A 15,062-nucleotide genomic window follows, 5' to 3' on the forward strand; every position below is an offset into this window, starting at 1 on the left:
CTCAGCTGATGCTCAACCGCCTGCACGGGAGGGACAAGGCTTGTGGCTCAGGTCCCAGCTGTCCTCAGATTAACCTCAACAACTTCTCGTTGTTTTGGCACGCTGAACTCCAGTGTTACATCTTTTTCCATGCGTGGACTCACATTTTCTCTGTTACTCTAGAAAAGAGGGGTGTCCCAGCTGTGTACCACTTCTCCCTGGTTTAGACGAGGTTGACGCCTTTGCTGTGGGGAAGCCTTGCTGTTCAGCAATGCAAACCTTTCCTCTGATCTCTCAAAACTGCTTTTGAAAATGTCTCTGCAGTTCTTTTGTTTGGCTACAACCACCTCAGTTTCCAACTGAGATGTCCCCAAGCCATAGTTGGTTAAATTTTCCTGCAGCTTTCTCCATTAGTATTTGAAAGGAGCTTTGAGCAAGGTAACAGGGTTACAGTACAGCACATGCAATATCTTTCTGATAATTGCTCTTAATTCAGATTTCACTGTGCTCAGGAACACTGCGTACAAATATCCGTGCAGGTTTTGAATATTTGTCCTATTTTAACCCACAAAAAAAAAAAAACGATCCTAATGAGCTATACTGGCATTATTGAAATCTTCTACAGTATCATGTAGGGCTTTGTGCATTGTCTTTGTTAGACATAATTAGCACTTTGAATGTGCACACATCAGATGGTGGTTGAATAGGAGAATTCGTTTAACACTTCAGCCTCCACATCGCATCCCTCTGTGTGCCCTGGAATGACATCGCCGGGAAACGGCAGGCAAATTTCTGGTTTCAGTGACATGCTTTGAAGCTCGGTGTGGTACCGAGTCCACGCTCGGCTCTCCACATGTGCAAGTAGGCAATGGCAAGGCTGATGTTTCTTAGCCGTTTTATATTAATTCCAGCGTTGAGTCTCTTCTTTCTTTTATGTCTTTGTGCCGCATCTAGCAATGCTACAGTGAGTTTAAACATCCCTAGCAATACGCGGGCAGAGGAGGGCTTCAGTCGGGTCTTTTGAAGTGGCTCAGGTGCGGGGGGTGTGGGGTGATGTTAGCATGGAGACAAGCTGGTGCTTTTCTGCTGAATTCAAGATTTATCTAAACAGAAAGAAAAAAACCTCTTGATTTTCCAGTTAATTTACTTTTACTTAAAGGAATAGGATTTTAAGGTTGACAATGAAAATCCATAAATATGAGCTTCAGGCTGAGCAAAGCACAGCCTGAATAAAGAGGACAGGGAAGAGAAGTGCCCTCGGTTGCCAGCAGTGGTCGGGCACACTGCTGCTCACCTTCCCGTGGGAAGTCCTCCGTACCGTCCACCGTGCTGGGCCGAGGGGAGGTTTCAGCAACAAGCACATCCTCTGGCATCACTTACCCAGAAGGCGTTCCCAGAGGAGAACCCTGTGGAGTGGTAGAGGGTTGGGGAACCTGATAAAGGTACCCAGCCCCGAGTAAGTCTGTGCCGTGTGTTGGGCTGCTCTCACAACAGCCTGTGGAAAAAACTTTATGGAGCGATAGTGATAGCAATGCTAGAAGCTAAAAGTTTGTTTCTTGACCCTGACTTGGTTCAGCCTCTGCACAGGATGGCTTGGCTTCTCCAGGACTTGCCCAAATCAGAAGTAACCCCTGCCTGGGTTGTGAAGAGCGGGTGTGCATCAGGCAGCTCTCCTATGCAGATGCACGATGTGCCTGGTGGCACAAGCCAAGTCTTGTGCTGTCCTTTGCCCCAGGTTTATGAGCAAATTGAAGCAAACTCTTGTTTTTCTCTATTCCTTGGCTCAAACCTTAAAAGGGGTGTTTTTTGTAAGAAATTGAGAAGCGATTTGCATACTTCATTTTCTTTACTCTCACAAATCCAAACAGATCCCTTCCCCTCTCTCTCTTTAGACATCTGTTACTGGATTTCTTGTTTTGTCCTTACCGAATTTTGTCTGCTGCCTGAGTTTCTGGAGCTTGCAGGGTGTTCCCAGCAGAGCACGGGAACCCAGGCGTGCGACCTTGTCCCGCCAGCATCCGCTCTGGCTGGGCTCGCAGCACCACACCGTTCGGAGGGGTCTGACTTTCTGCCATTCCTTTTGATCTTTGTTAATAATGGCTGAAAATAGCACGAAGGGGCCCTCCTCCTTCCTCCCTCTTTGTTCGACTTATCGCTATTAAAGAAAGTTGAGGCTCCTATTGGAATATGTCATGAGGTTATCATTTATTTATTCATTGCGTGCTCATACCCATCTCTGCATAGGAGGAGGCACTGCGTTTTAAAAAGGGAAGGCATGAGCTATGCATGGTCTGTCCCAGGATTTATGCAAATATGTATATTTTTATGCCAATTTACAGTCAACTGTCTGTCTTGTTAGGGAAAAAGTGGCAAGTCTGGCTACAAGCCAGTCATTCTCCTGCGCCTGCTCCCTTCGCAGGGAAGGGGCTCCCGCGGATGCTGTGCCAGGGTGAGATCTGCAATGCTGGGACAGGTCTTCGGGGTGAGGGTTGCGTCCCGTGGGATGGGAGGGGTAGGTGAAACCCCAGGCTGGGGAGTTATTGCCTCGTTGCATATTCCCCTCCGCCTGTTGCTGGGGTTTGTCTTGGCTCTGTCACTCTGCTCCGGGATGTTCCGTGTTCGCGTCTCGGCTGCAGTTACCATCCACCAGCTGCCCCCAGCCCCAAGATGCTGAAGTACCTGCACTGCCCAGCACAGAGTAGAGGGGAGGCGAGGAGCTGCCTCTCATAGTCCCACCCTGCTGTTAATTTTTCCTAGACATCCCCTTTATCAGCATTTCGTACCTTCGAGCCTTGTTAATTGGTGAGAAAAGCCGCCAAGAAATCCGAGGCACGCTGGTCTGAGCTGCTGCAGGAAGCGCTGAATTATGTGTGAAGCTGAAAGTCTTGCAGCTGTCTTAGACATGTGAAAAACTTTCCATAAACATTCCTGGATGCTTTGGGGTTTTAAATGAGATTTTAAAAAAAATTTAGAAGAAAAAATTAGTACCGGGGGATGCCTGTTTAATTGGAAATTCTGAAAATCTGTTTCAAGTTATAGTTTACATCAACTATTTTAAATAACTGCTGTGGAAGAATCTGTGAATGGGACCTCTTTGAGATTTACGACATTAAAAATATTTCTCAAGTGATAAGAGTTATCTTAAGCATTGGAAGTCAGCTCAAGCTTACTGCACACATACTTTCATACATTTATTAAATCTGTGGGGTTTTTAGTCTCCATAAATGAGTACTGGGGGAAGTTCTGATTTTAGTTCAAACATAAGTTTCTCAGAGTCCATGCTCTAAACCTTTTGCTTTTGTCTCTTTTGTTTTCAATTGAATATTTGGGAGGGTTTTCTGTTTTATTTGGATTTCTTCATGCAAAATTGAGCAAAAGGATAAGACTTAGAAAAACAAGAAAGTTTGTTCCAGTCCACAATTGAAAACATAGGGAAGGATGGACTCTGCTACGTCCCAAGTCTTGGAATCAGACTTTCAAAGCCATTTTGTTACCTAAAAGTCTTCGAAAATCCCAGTACATACCTGTAGAGTCTGGGAACTTAACTCCTCAGTTCAATGGTACTTTGCTATTTACTTTTTTTAGGTACTTTAAAAACTCCTGCTAGGTACTTTATGTGCATCTCAGGGCACATAAATGTGTTTGAAAAATCACATGTTAACCTGAAAGAGTCAGCTCAGTAACTACTGTTAATACAACCCTTGTAGAAGGCACTTAGTTTTATATGCAAAATATGCTTTGATAATTCATTATTTATGTCTTTCCAGCATATTTTAATTTGATTTACTTAAATGGCAAGCAAATAAAAATACTGAGTTTATATAATTTCAACTGAATTCCAATTTCAACCCAGACAGCTTGACAATAATTATTAAATAAAATCATTAAATAGTAAATATATGCCATTCTGTATTTCCTAGAATAATAAAGCATGTAAAATAAATTAGGATTTCAAATATAGCTACTGACTAAGAGAATCTGAGTTATAATTGCTTGGCAACACTCAGAGAATATTTTGTGTTCTCTAGGTAGCAAAAAAAGTACCAAATTTAACATGAAGGCTAAATTACTATATACTCATCGCTGCACTCGTTAACAAGCATCAGGCTGTCTTCAGGAAAATAGCTAAAACTAGATAAAAATCAATTTTTAAAATTAAAGTTTCTTGTGGTTTTAAATTATGCTCAAAATTGTTGTGTTAATTAAATCTACTCTGGGTTTGGTATAAATTAAAGGGCAGGGAAGGTAATTCTTGCCTAAATTTCAGTTCTGTGTTACAAAATACTTGTATTATGCTAACAAAGCATAACAGTCACACAAGACCAGAGAATAAGGTAAACAAATATAATAATATGGGTGCTTGCAATGCAGGTAATTAGTTTCTGCATTTCCGAGGAGACTGGACTCTGTAGCCAGCCTCTGGGTAAAGGAGAAATCCAGGTTTGAAATCTTCCCCTGCCAGCCAGCACAGAGTTTTTTTCCTGTTTTCCCCAGGTTTCAGCATTTCAAGTCAGATACCTGTGTGTTTTATTGATGTGGTAGAAAGCCCACACTTTGGCAAACTTAAAATAATTAAAGGCCACTTGAAGGTGTATTTGTGACAATCCAGGAACAACCACCTAATGCAGTAATTTTATTAAATCCTTCATAGGAGTCCATCAGGGAGGTAGTTATTATCTGTGTCTGGTTTCTGGGCTGTCATGCAAGTTCAGCCTCCTGGGGTCCAGCCGTGGGATGCCCCGTCCCTCTCCCCTGCATTTCGAACCCTGTGCAGTGCTGGGTGGGGATGCAAAGCTTGTCCCCAACCTTGGCTCTAATCTCTTTGTGAAATTTGGATTGTCTTGATGTGGGGGAGTTAGCAGGGAGGCAATGTCACCAGTGCAGGTAAGGGAAACCTCTCAGGAAAAGGTCCTGAAGGCAGTTGCAAGGCAACAGCAGAAGTGTGCATGGTGAAGATGCCGCTCCCAGCCTCCAGCCTGCACTTACACCCCTTCAGCAAGACAAGATGAAATGTTTCTCAGTCACACTGAAGGCTGATCTGTTTTCCTGTCTTTCTCTACCCCTAATAATGGTGATAGTCTGATGGTGCCCTTTTTTACAGACTTAGAGGCAAGAAACTGTTGCTAGAGCATCTCACAGACCCACAGCCCTTTAATAACCAGTTCTGGATAAACGCTGCTTTCAGAGGTGGTGAAAACGTAGATCAGCAGGGCCTCAGCACTGCTGTGCCGAACTGCAAATACTTGGGGTGAGTGAACCAGAAAAGGCATCGTGGTGGAGAGATGCCTCCTTCAAGTCCTGGAAGCGGGATGGGTCTGGCCCCAGCGTGCTGTTTCAGCTCCGATGTTTGTGTCCCTGATCCAATGGGCACTTGGAGAAGCTTGCAGAGGGAAGGTGCTGGGATGCTGTAGGCAGAAAATCCCGGTTGCTGCAAGAAGGAGCAAGGAGATGTCACACCCAGCACGTGCCGTTCTCCAGCACAAGCAGATCTTGCCGTGCTACATCCACCTCCCTCGCGACAGCGGAGCAAAGCTCGCCTCCATCCCGGCCATACCCGACAGCCAGCTGGGAGCAGGGCTTCCCTGTGCCTCCCCACTCCTGGGCGTGCAGGAAAGCCTTCCCCGCTGGGCTTTTGTCTTGCTGGTAGAAGCTGCAGCTGGTTCCTCTCTGCTCCTGTGATATCTTCCCTCTGGCCGCTGGAGAGCTTTGGAAAGGGCAGGTCAAAAGACGCTGGGTTGCTTTTATTTATTTATTTAGGGGGTTAAATTAAATGCAGATTTAGTCCTTTCCTGTGCCTTGTACAGCAGAGGATAGAAAACCACATTTCCTTACTGTAGCCTGAGTCCTGCCCCTTAGAAATTTAACTCTTGGGCACGGCTAGGATACCGTTTTCTGTGAATATTTGGATGTTCTGCAGTGACGGGCTCTGAAGCTGTTCCCATCCTACACTAAAATAAAGCCATCTGCCAGGAGTCCTTGTACTTCTGCCAGACCACTGAACTGGCCCATCCAGGGATGGTTCTTCTGCACCTCATAAAACCCTGTTAATGCAGATGTTAGACTATCCTGACCTTTTCTTTTATGTGGCATTTCTGAGGATTTCAGTTGTATTAATGGCTACGTGAATGTATGCTTTGTGATATGGAGGGGAAAAAGAAGTCCAGTGGGGACTAGAAGGAAACTGAATTACATCCTGCCTGGGCTGTAAGTGAAAATTAAACTGAAATTTCCCCAGGTGAACAGCCAGCAAAGTGACTGTGCAGCTGAGCATGGCTGGGCTCTTTTCGTCTGCTTTTTCACAGCACTTCTTCTGCCTGGAGTCATTACAAGGCAACACAGTTTGCATTTCCATTTTTATAGGTAGACCCATGTTTATGTGCTCTTTGAGTCTTTGTTATTGCTGTTTGGGTGGTGACTAACTGCTGGACTATAATTAAGACCTGAATGATTAGGTTGAGGGGAGGGGGAAAAAAAAAAATCAAACAGTAGCTGTGACATTCACCAAACTCTGAAATTTATTATTTTAAGTGTTGGTGAAAGGTACCAGGTAGCCTGAGAGAAGTCCTGTGTGTACCCTCCAATTAATGTGCCTTATCTCTGGTCTGGAAGAGCCACATTGCATAGAAACATATATTTTCCCTGTATGTGTTCACTGTGGGGCCATTTAGCAGCAGTCCTGGTTCCTGGGAGGGTGAGAACTGAGGACCACCAGACTCTGTTGATCAAATCAGCATCCAATAGCTATTAGATATTTCTTCCCCCCCAAACCTGAACTGATAACAGGATGAAGGGTTACCAATAACTACATGACGATGAGAAAAGACTCCGTTTGTCTTTGTCTTCCCAATGGAACTTCTCTAAACTGTGGCACTAGCGTAAAGAAAAAAAACAAAACCAAAACCACCTTATGGATGACACATTCTACTCTGTGGGCTGATGTTTGTGTGGCTGTACTGCAGAGACAGCACATGCGGAAGGAAGAGCTGGGTTAGATTTAGGCTTGTGCACCAGCAAATTGCTAACCAGGGCTGAGCATGTTTGTGGTTGATGGTACGGGAGCCAGAGAGAAACCAGCCTGAGCTGCAGACACCAGCCTGTGTTTTCAGGGCTATGTTTTTTCTTAATGGCTAACATCCTTTCACTTGTTGATTGGGGAAGCTTCACAAGAACCTCACAAAACCACTCCGCTCTTGAGAATATGAATGTATTTTGTGGTGCTTGACATTACTTAGTAATCTGATTCAAAAAACCTGAAATACAGCATAAAGAGACATTCCTAAAGTTCATTAATAAAAAACGGAGGGATCATTAAAGCACCTTTCCTGGATGAAAGCCCCTTAATTTCAGAGACGCAGCAGATACAGAGGGTATGCTGTGTTACTTCCCTCACACCTCCTGCTAAATTAATGTTTCAGAGCCCTGCAGACTTCATGGCTTCTGGGAGCACAAACAAGCTAAAATCGTTATTTCAGGTTAGGAGAAATGCTGCATGTTGGAAATTAAAATACTTCCTCTGTGGTTTGCGTATAACTTGTAACTTATGTTTCTCCTGACATCCATAAAAACGAAGGCTCTAGTTACTGTATTTAAATAGCAATATTAAAAAATGGAGCAGTTTAACTAAATTACTCTGTTAAATGGAGAACTACTTATTTCTCTTGAGAAGTGCAAGACAGAGACCAGCCTTCACAGGTACCAAATCTCCCTGGGCTGGTTCCTGGATATTCCTGGGAGATCCTGGTTGGTTTGGGGTTTGAGGAAGAAGCAGTGCTTCAGACCACGCTTATGGCATCATGCTTCAGCTCAGATACAGTTGACAAGACTTTCGTCATCACACGTTGATGAATCATGCCAGGCACTGTTTGCATGTGTATTTTAAAAGGAATGGAGGTGTTTTTTTCTAGGATATTAGTAATCCATCTATTAATGGTTGGTTATTCTCTCCACTTGATCCTGTCACATAAGGTTCTGCAGCTCCCAGCTGAGCATCTTCCAAACATTTATGCCATAAATTTCATAACTAGCATGCCAGGATGCACAATTTGGAATATGATCTTTACTGAGGTCACAAACCCCCAGGTATGTTAAAGCCTCCCTGTGGTACTACCATAGTTAAGCACTAAAATACTTGTCTCCTGAGGCCATGCTCTGACTTGAAAGCTTCTCCATGGTAAGACTGAGCCACCAGGTCTGTATGCAAAAAGAGGGCAGTGAGAGATTACACACTGAGCAACTGACCCTGGTTTCTCTATCAAAAAAAGTTTGAATTTTGGTAAGTCAGATACTATGTAGTTTAATAAGAGAGACTGTAATTAGGCAAAGTTAGACAGTTAAAGCTGTGTATAGAGACTGTGCAAAATACTTCTGTGCTCATCTGGAATAAAACATCTGCAATGGTTTTGTTAATACAAAGTTGATGGTATTTAGACCCAAGAGAAATTAGAACTACGATATCTGTGACACATACCATCTTTGGAAGTTCCTTACAAACGTTAGGTAGACATCATTACTGCAAACTGGGGATTATTTCCCCCCTTTTACAGTTAGGCTCCAGCTTCAGTTTATACTAAGCTCTCCCTTACCGGAAGAAGGAACCCAAACCCAAGGTGACACATCACCATGAGGCATGCAGGATCACTCATTTATTGCTCTTTCAGCTAATTTCAGCCAGGTGTTCTGGACAGAGGAGGGCTGAGCAGCCTACCCACAGGTACTCCAGGCTTGACCCTTCCTAAGTATTGTTAGATAAGGATGTTTTATTTCTGGATGCAGCTGGTTGATGGCCAGGTTAGAATCTCTCTGTACTGAAGTCGATCTCAGGTCTGTGCAATGTAACCTGATTATCTTGGCAAGGCTAGAGCTGAAAGTGTAATTAATATATTGTGTAATGTATTTGTAATAAAGGCATATTGAAAGCTATAAACAGCAGTTATTTCTCACTTTTTTTGATGCACACTCATTCCAGCCTGGTGTCATTTCAGGGCACCTGTGGGATACCAAACAGATCTTTTTCCTTTCTTTTTTTTCTCCTGTACTTTGATACTAATTATGAATGATATTTCAGTTGGCAAAGTATTTGCAGTGATGACACCCTGGATAATAGACAGAGCAAAAAAAGCCCAGGAATAATTTTCATGTTCCAGACTAGAGTCTGCAGCACTGAGAAGTTAAAAATAAATAAATAAACAAAAAAAAGCAAATTTGGGAATTGCACACTGAGCACATTTTCTGTGGAATTACTGAGAAAGAAGCCCATGAGGTCAATTGAGTAGAAATGCAAGTTAAGACAAAACAGTTCTAAATTAGTAGCTGTCAGGAGAGAGCTAGTTTGGCAGAAAATGTTAAACTGGAAGGAGTCTTAGCCAAGAAGTTGTGAGTAGACTCATTAGCACATGAGGAAAATGGGTTTCCAGTTAAAGGTATTTTTAACATGGGAAAGAATTAAGTCCTTTTCCTCAAATTTAGGAATTTGAGGGTCAGATTTCCACCCCAGACTCTGGGACATCACTAAACTCAGCTGAAACGTATGAATAACATATGAAACATCTCAAGCATTGGAACAGGCTGCCCAGGGAAGTGGTGAGTCACCATCCCTGGAGGTATTTAAAAGATGTGTAGATGTGGTACTTAGGGACATCATTTAGTGGTGGACTTGGCAGTGTTGGGTTTACGGTTGGACTTGATGATCTTAAAGGTCTTTTCCAACCTGAATGATTTTATGATTCTATTCTATGAAATGAAGAGTTAAAGAGGCTGAGGGTTGGAAAGGAAACAGAGATGGGTAAAGTCTTGCTTTAAATGACTACAGAAAAATGTTCTGAATAAGGGTATAGTCATCAAACCAACTCTAGCCTCTAAAATACCTGAAACCTTTTGGAGTCTGCATTAATATTTGCTGGCAGCATCTTTAATTGCAATAGGAAATCAGTTTAGTGATGATTTGGACAGGAAGATGGTATTGCTGGAAGACAGAGGGATGATTGTCTTGACTTGCATATGTGCTGCCAGTCATAACTTTTGCAGAATGGGAGCAAAATGCAATTTAATGAGCATATTGGTGTTCTCATTCATGTTTTCACACACTGGGTGGCTGTCCAAGTGTGTGAAAAAGAGGGCCCAAGAGGAGGAACAAGGTTCTGCAAGAGACCTGGGGCCAGACCATGCATTCGTGTGGTGCCCCATTGTGATGGAGAGGCGATACAAGTTAGGGAGGAGAGAAATCATTCAGTGAGAGGTTGAGTTTCAAGCCATCATTGAGGCCATTAGATCCTCTAGTCCACCAGATGACAAGGCCTTATGGGGGACTCAGATGCTCTGTCTTGGAACTAAAGACTTTACCTGGCCTCACAGGAGATGACGCAGTTGTCTTCCTCTGTCGCTCCTGTCCTCTGAGCTGTAGTGCCATCAGCTACCAATGTCTGTACACAAACAGCCACAAAATAACTTGCATCCATGAGCATTTCTGCAATAAATACCTTTTTTTCCTCATAGATTAGCAGCCATTTAAAAAGGTGACACTGCCCCAAAGGAGGAGCCGAGATCAACTGGCCCAGGTTAGGGAGTGAGGCTGGCCCCTGCCCATTTCAGATGTGCAGACATAAATCAGTTTATACCAGTTGGGAAGCTGTAACCTCAGATGAAAGCATGTCATTTGATTAGGTGACAAATACCTAACTGATCCCAGCAAAAGCCCAGCAGGGCTGTGTGTGCTTGTGGTCGGACTGGCTGCAAAAAATACATACTTATGTTTCACAGAAAGTCTCAAAAATGTGAATCTGAGAAGTCCAAAAGGCAGATGAAAGGAAAGCGAAGCTTGGCATTCAGAATAGCTCATCGTTTCTGGGTATGGTAGCCCAGCCTGGGCACGTGGGGCTGGGAGCAGCAAGTGTGGTGTAGTGGCCTTGATCGTGAAGCAGCCACCTGCTGCACACTGTTCTACTGAATAACACACATTATATAGGGAGATATATATGATACCTATATATACACACATGCATGCCTGTATGTGTGAGCATATATATGTATATAAACCAGCCTCTGTTGAAAAACATGTTATAATGAAACATAATATTTGAGAAATTGTGACATGCTATTGAGTTAGGAGCAAGGGCATGGCCGGTGGTGCTCGGGATGCTGCTGCCAACAACGGGAATCGCTGCATGCAGCAGCCTGCGAGCCCGAGCCAGCAGCCAGCAGTGCAGATGGCTCCTGCCAGGCTCAACGCAAAGCCCCGGGGCTCACAGGCAGCCTCTGCAGGGTTTTGACACCACTGCTGGTGCTTCAAATCAAGCCCAAAGGAGAAAGAAGCCCAAATTGTTGCTATCCAAGGGCTTTTAGATGGCCTGAGTTGGAGAACCACTATCCTTTTGTACTGAGTGGGTGTCTGCGCAGTGTTTACAAAAACTTGCCAGAGCTCCCCTGGGAGGGAAGTGGCTGAAAGAGAAATGGGAACGGTCTTGTCCTCTGCAGATGGTGACAGAAATAAATGAAAAGCGGTTGAATGTGTTGCTAGAGCAAACTGTTACATTAATAGTTTGTAAGTCTGCAATTTTCCTTGCATCAGGCAAATACAACCATTGCTTTTTTCTAATGTTTCTCACACCTGGGCCAGGACTAGGAGAAAAAGGGTGAGGGCGAGATTCTGAAGTTTGAATATGTCTGAAATGTCAGTTTTCCTGATGCTTTGGCCTTTTCCGCTTGAGCTCCATTTGGGGCTGGCGGCTTCGCACGGGAGGCAGCACTGGCAGTCTGCAAAATCAGGCAGGTCCTTCAGACAGAGAAACATCCGCAGCTGCCTCTGGAGAGCCGGGGCTGATTTTGGCTTTGTATGTGGACGCTTGTGTGGCAGGTGCTGGAATGAGACTGTGAACTTCTTGGGACCTAGATGAGGTTGTAATGGGCTATCCTTTGTGATGGAGCACATGTCATATGAGGAGTGGCTGAGGGAACTGGGGTTGTTTAGTCTGGAGAAGAGGATGCTGAGGGGAGACCTCATGGCCCTCTACAACTCCCTGAAAGGAGGGTGCAGAGACGGGGGATGAGCCTCTTTAATCACGTAATAAGTGATACGACAAGAGGTAATGGCCTCAAGTTGCACCAGGGAAGGTTTAGACTAGATATTAGGAAGTATTTCTTTGCAGAACGGGTAGTCAGGCGTTGGAATGGGCTGCCCAGGGAGGTGGTGGAGTCCCCATCCCTGGAGGTGTTCAAGAGGTGGGTTGACATAGCACTTAGGGATCTGGTGGAGTTGGGATCTGTCAGTGCTGGGTTAACGGTTGGACTGGATGATCTTCAAGGTCCTTTCCAACTTTGATGATTCTGTGATTCTGTGATCCTGTAAATAATTAATATTATAATATAGTTAATAATACTATTTATATGATATATGAATAGGGAATTATTCGGATACAGCTGAGTCTTAAATATCTATGTATACAATATGCAGAAGAGTGTATTGCACATTCAGGCTCCTTCGAGATTCTGGTGTCTTCCTGCAGAGCATGAAAAAACTCTCCAAAGTGCTGACAAACTGTTGAGAAAGGTGGGGCACAGGAGTGGGAGCTGGGTGCTCCCCTGCTGTGGGCGCTGCCTGGGCTGGGGGTGTTTCTGCAGAGGGTGTTTCCACCTCAGCCCTGCAGACCCCAGCGCCGAGGGGTGGGCTGTGAGTCGGGCTCTGCTTCCAGCTGCCGTCTCAAAGTGGGGAAGGTTTCCAATCCTTTGGGACCAGCAGGGCAAAGCTTCACCCTCTGGTTCCAGTGGGCACAGGTTTTTCCCTCCTGTCTGCAGAGTGAGGTGCAAAACAGCCTTTTGAATGTTAAATGAAAGGTGAATTTTTTCCTGTAGTTGGTCGTGCCTCTGAATTGTGGGTTTTAGTAAAGCACCAAATTTTGTGACATTCTGGGTAAAATCTGAAGTTGTGACTCTGTTGGTATGTTCAGCTGACTTCCCATTCTTCGCCACTCTGCTACCAGTTGGCTGAAGCTGATTTAGTCTGCAGAAAGCACAAAAGCCCATGGTGCTATGAATTTTTTTGGCATTTATTTTGAAAAATAAATTCCACTGATCTTTGACTCCTTTCTGCTCTATAATTTTTTAAAAAAAAAACCCTAAGTGTGTGTGTGTATGTATATAATGTTGACAGCAATGGATTTCTGCTTTAGGAGATGTGTTTGTATTTACTTGCTCAAGCAAAAAATGGGGCGCAGCTGAAGATATTTATCTTTCTTTGTCAGAGTGATCTGGTTTTATTGCCCCAAGCCAAACTTCATGTTTTAACATACTACTTACAGTAATGGTATTTTGAGGGTCTTCCCATCTGCTGTCTCCAGCAGGGACGACAGAAGCAAAGTTGGCTTCTGATTTCTTTTTAGTTTCATATGACAAACTTATTCAGACGAGATGCTTTAAAAAAATACTTTCCAAACTGGGACATTGCCTCCTTTTTTTTTTTCTGTAACTGCTCAAAGGATTTGCCATGGGGTAGGTGGGACAGAGGGAGCTGACACCCCCTTAGCATGTTCAGAGTAATGCAGATTTTAGCTGGAAGGAGAAGTGTGAAACCTTTCATCTTGTAATGAAATTTTTTCTCATCCCACCCTGCCACCCACCAACAGAAAGTTTTGGGTCTTGCCACTGGTACAAAATGATTGGGGGGCTTTCCAGTGTTCATCTTAAAAAGATTCTTCAACTTTGAATACTGTGCTTGCTTCAATGTACGAAGAAAAAAGATGAGTAGTCCTTGCCCCAAGGAGATCAGAGTTTCCCATCCTCAAGGAGAGTTCCCTCCAGTCTCTGTGAGATCACAGATCAGAGGATGGGGCTGTGGGCTCTGGTCCCAGGAGAACAGCAGCCTCCCTGGCTGACCACAGCTGAGCTTTTCTGCGTCTTTTTTGCTTGCCTTCCCCAGCACCAGCCAGACCTGTTGGCGCTCGTGTACGTCCTGCTGGCAGGAGAGTTGGGCATTTGCTGCTGCTTGGAGACCCCTGGGCAGATGGCACAGATCAGCTGCTGGGCTCCAGTTATTAATAGTTTCAGGAATTCCTATTAATACACTTGCAGCAGCAGCAGCAATCCGCGCTCCTGCAACATGTGACAACACGCTAAGTTTAAACAGGTTAAATTAATTTCAGCATTAGAAGTAATTTAAATTCAATTATTCATTTAAAAAATGTGGGACCTGTTAAGCGGCTGCCCATCAGGCAAAGCTGTCAGGTCTCCGGTTCCTCCTCTTTCCCACGTTGCTGCTGCTTTTCCACGGAGGCACGAGTGCTTTGCTCCCCAAAGTCAGCGCGCGGCAGCTTTGGGCACCCAGAGACCAGAGATTCTGACTAATTAAAAGTTTCCAATATATGCATTTGGTGTTTGGAGAGGAGCAAACCACTGGCACAGCCATGCCAGCTCTGGAAAAGATGAAACTCAAAGGAACAGTAGGGGAAAAATTAATATTTTAGTGTGTGTGTGTGTGCGGGAGGACCTTCCAGCACCTGTGTGTAGGGACTCAAGCTTTGAAGTGCCTTGATGATGGATCTTTGCTTGTCACCAAGCTCTTGTAACTTTAGTGGGTTTAAAACTTTATTATATTTTCAGTTTGCCAGTGGAGGAGCTACAGTGAAGTGGTTTGAGCTGGGAAGCGGAGGATGGCGTCTGAATAGAGATTATAAGCAGCTGGTGCAGGACCCTGGAAAAGATTTGCTGACACGGTGGTGGTGTAATGCGAAGGCTGAACGGCAGTCCATCAGGCTTTCCTGCAAGGTCCTCTTTTGCTGTCTTGCCCTATAGAAACAAGCATCTAATTCACTGAAGCCAGTGTGTATTGCAAAACCTATCCTTCATATTTCTGCATCCAATTCACTTTGATAAAATGCATGAGATACCTGTCAAACCATTGCCTTCATTTTTCATGTTTACTTGTCACTTGCTAACAGTCACTTGTGTAAGTTTATTGCCAAGACAAATGGCTGGGGTAGCAGCACCCAACCCCTTCCCTTGTTTTATTTATCGAGCAGTTAAAAGTTTTTCTTAAAAAAAACCCAACACACACAAAAAAACCTGCCCTGAGGCATTTTTCCCTTTTCACAGAAGGT

Source organism: Strix aluco, chromosome 26, assembly GCF_031877795.1.
Source record: "Strix aluco isolate bStrAlu1 chromosome 26, bStrAlu1.hap1, whole genome shotgun sequence".
NCBI lineage: Eukaryota > Metazoa > Chordata > Aves > Strigiformes > Strigidae > Strix > Strix aluco.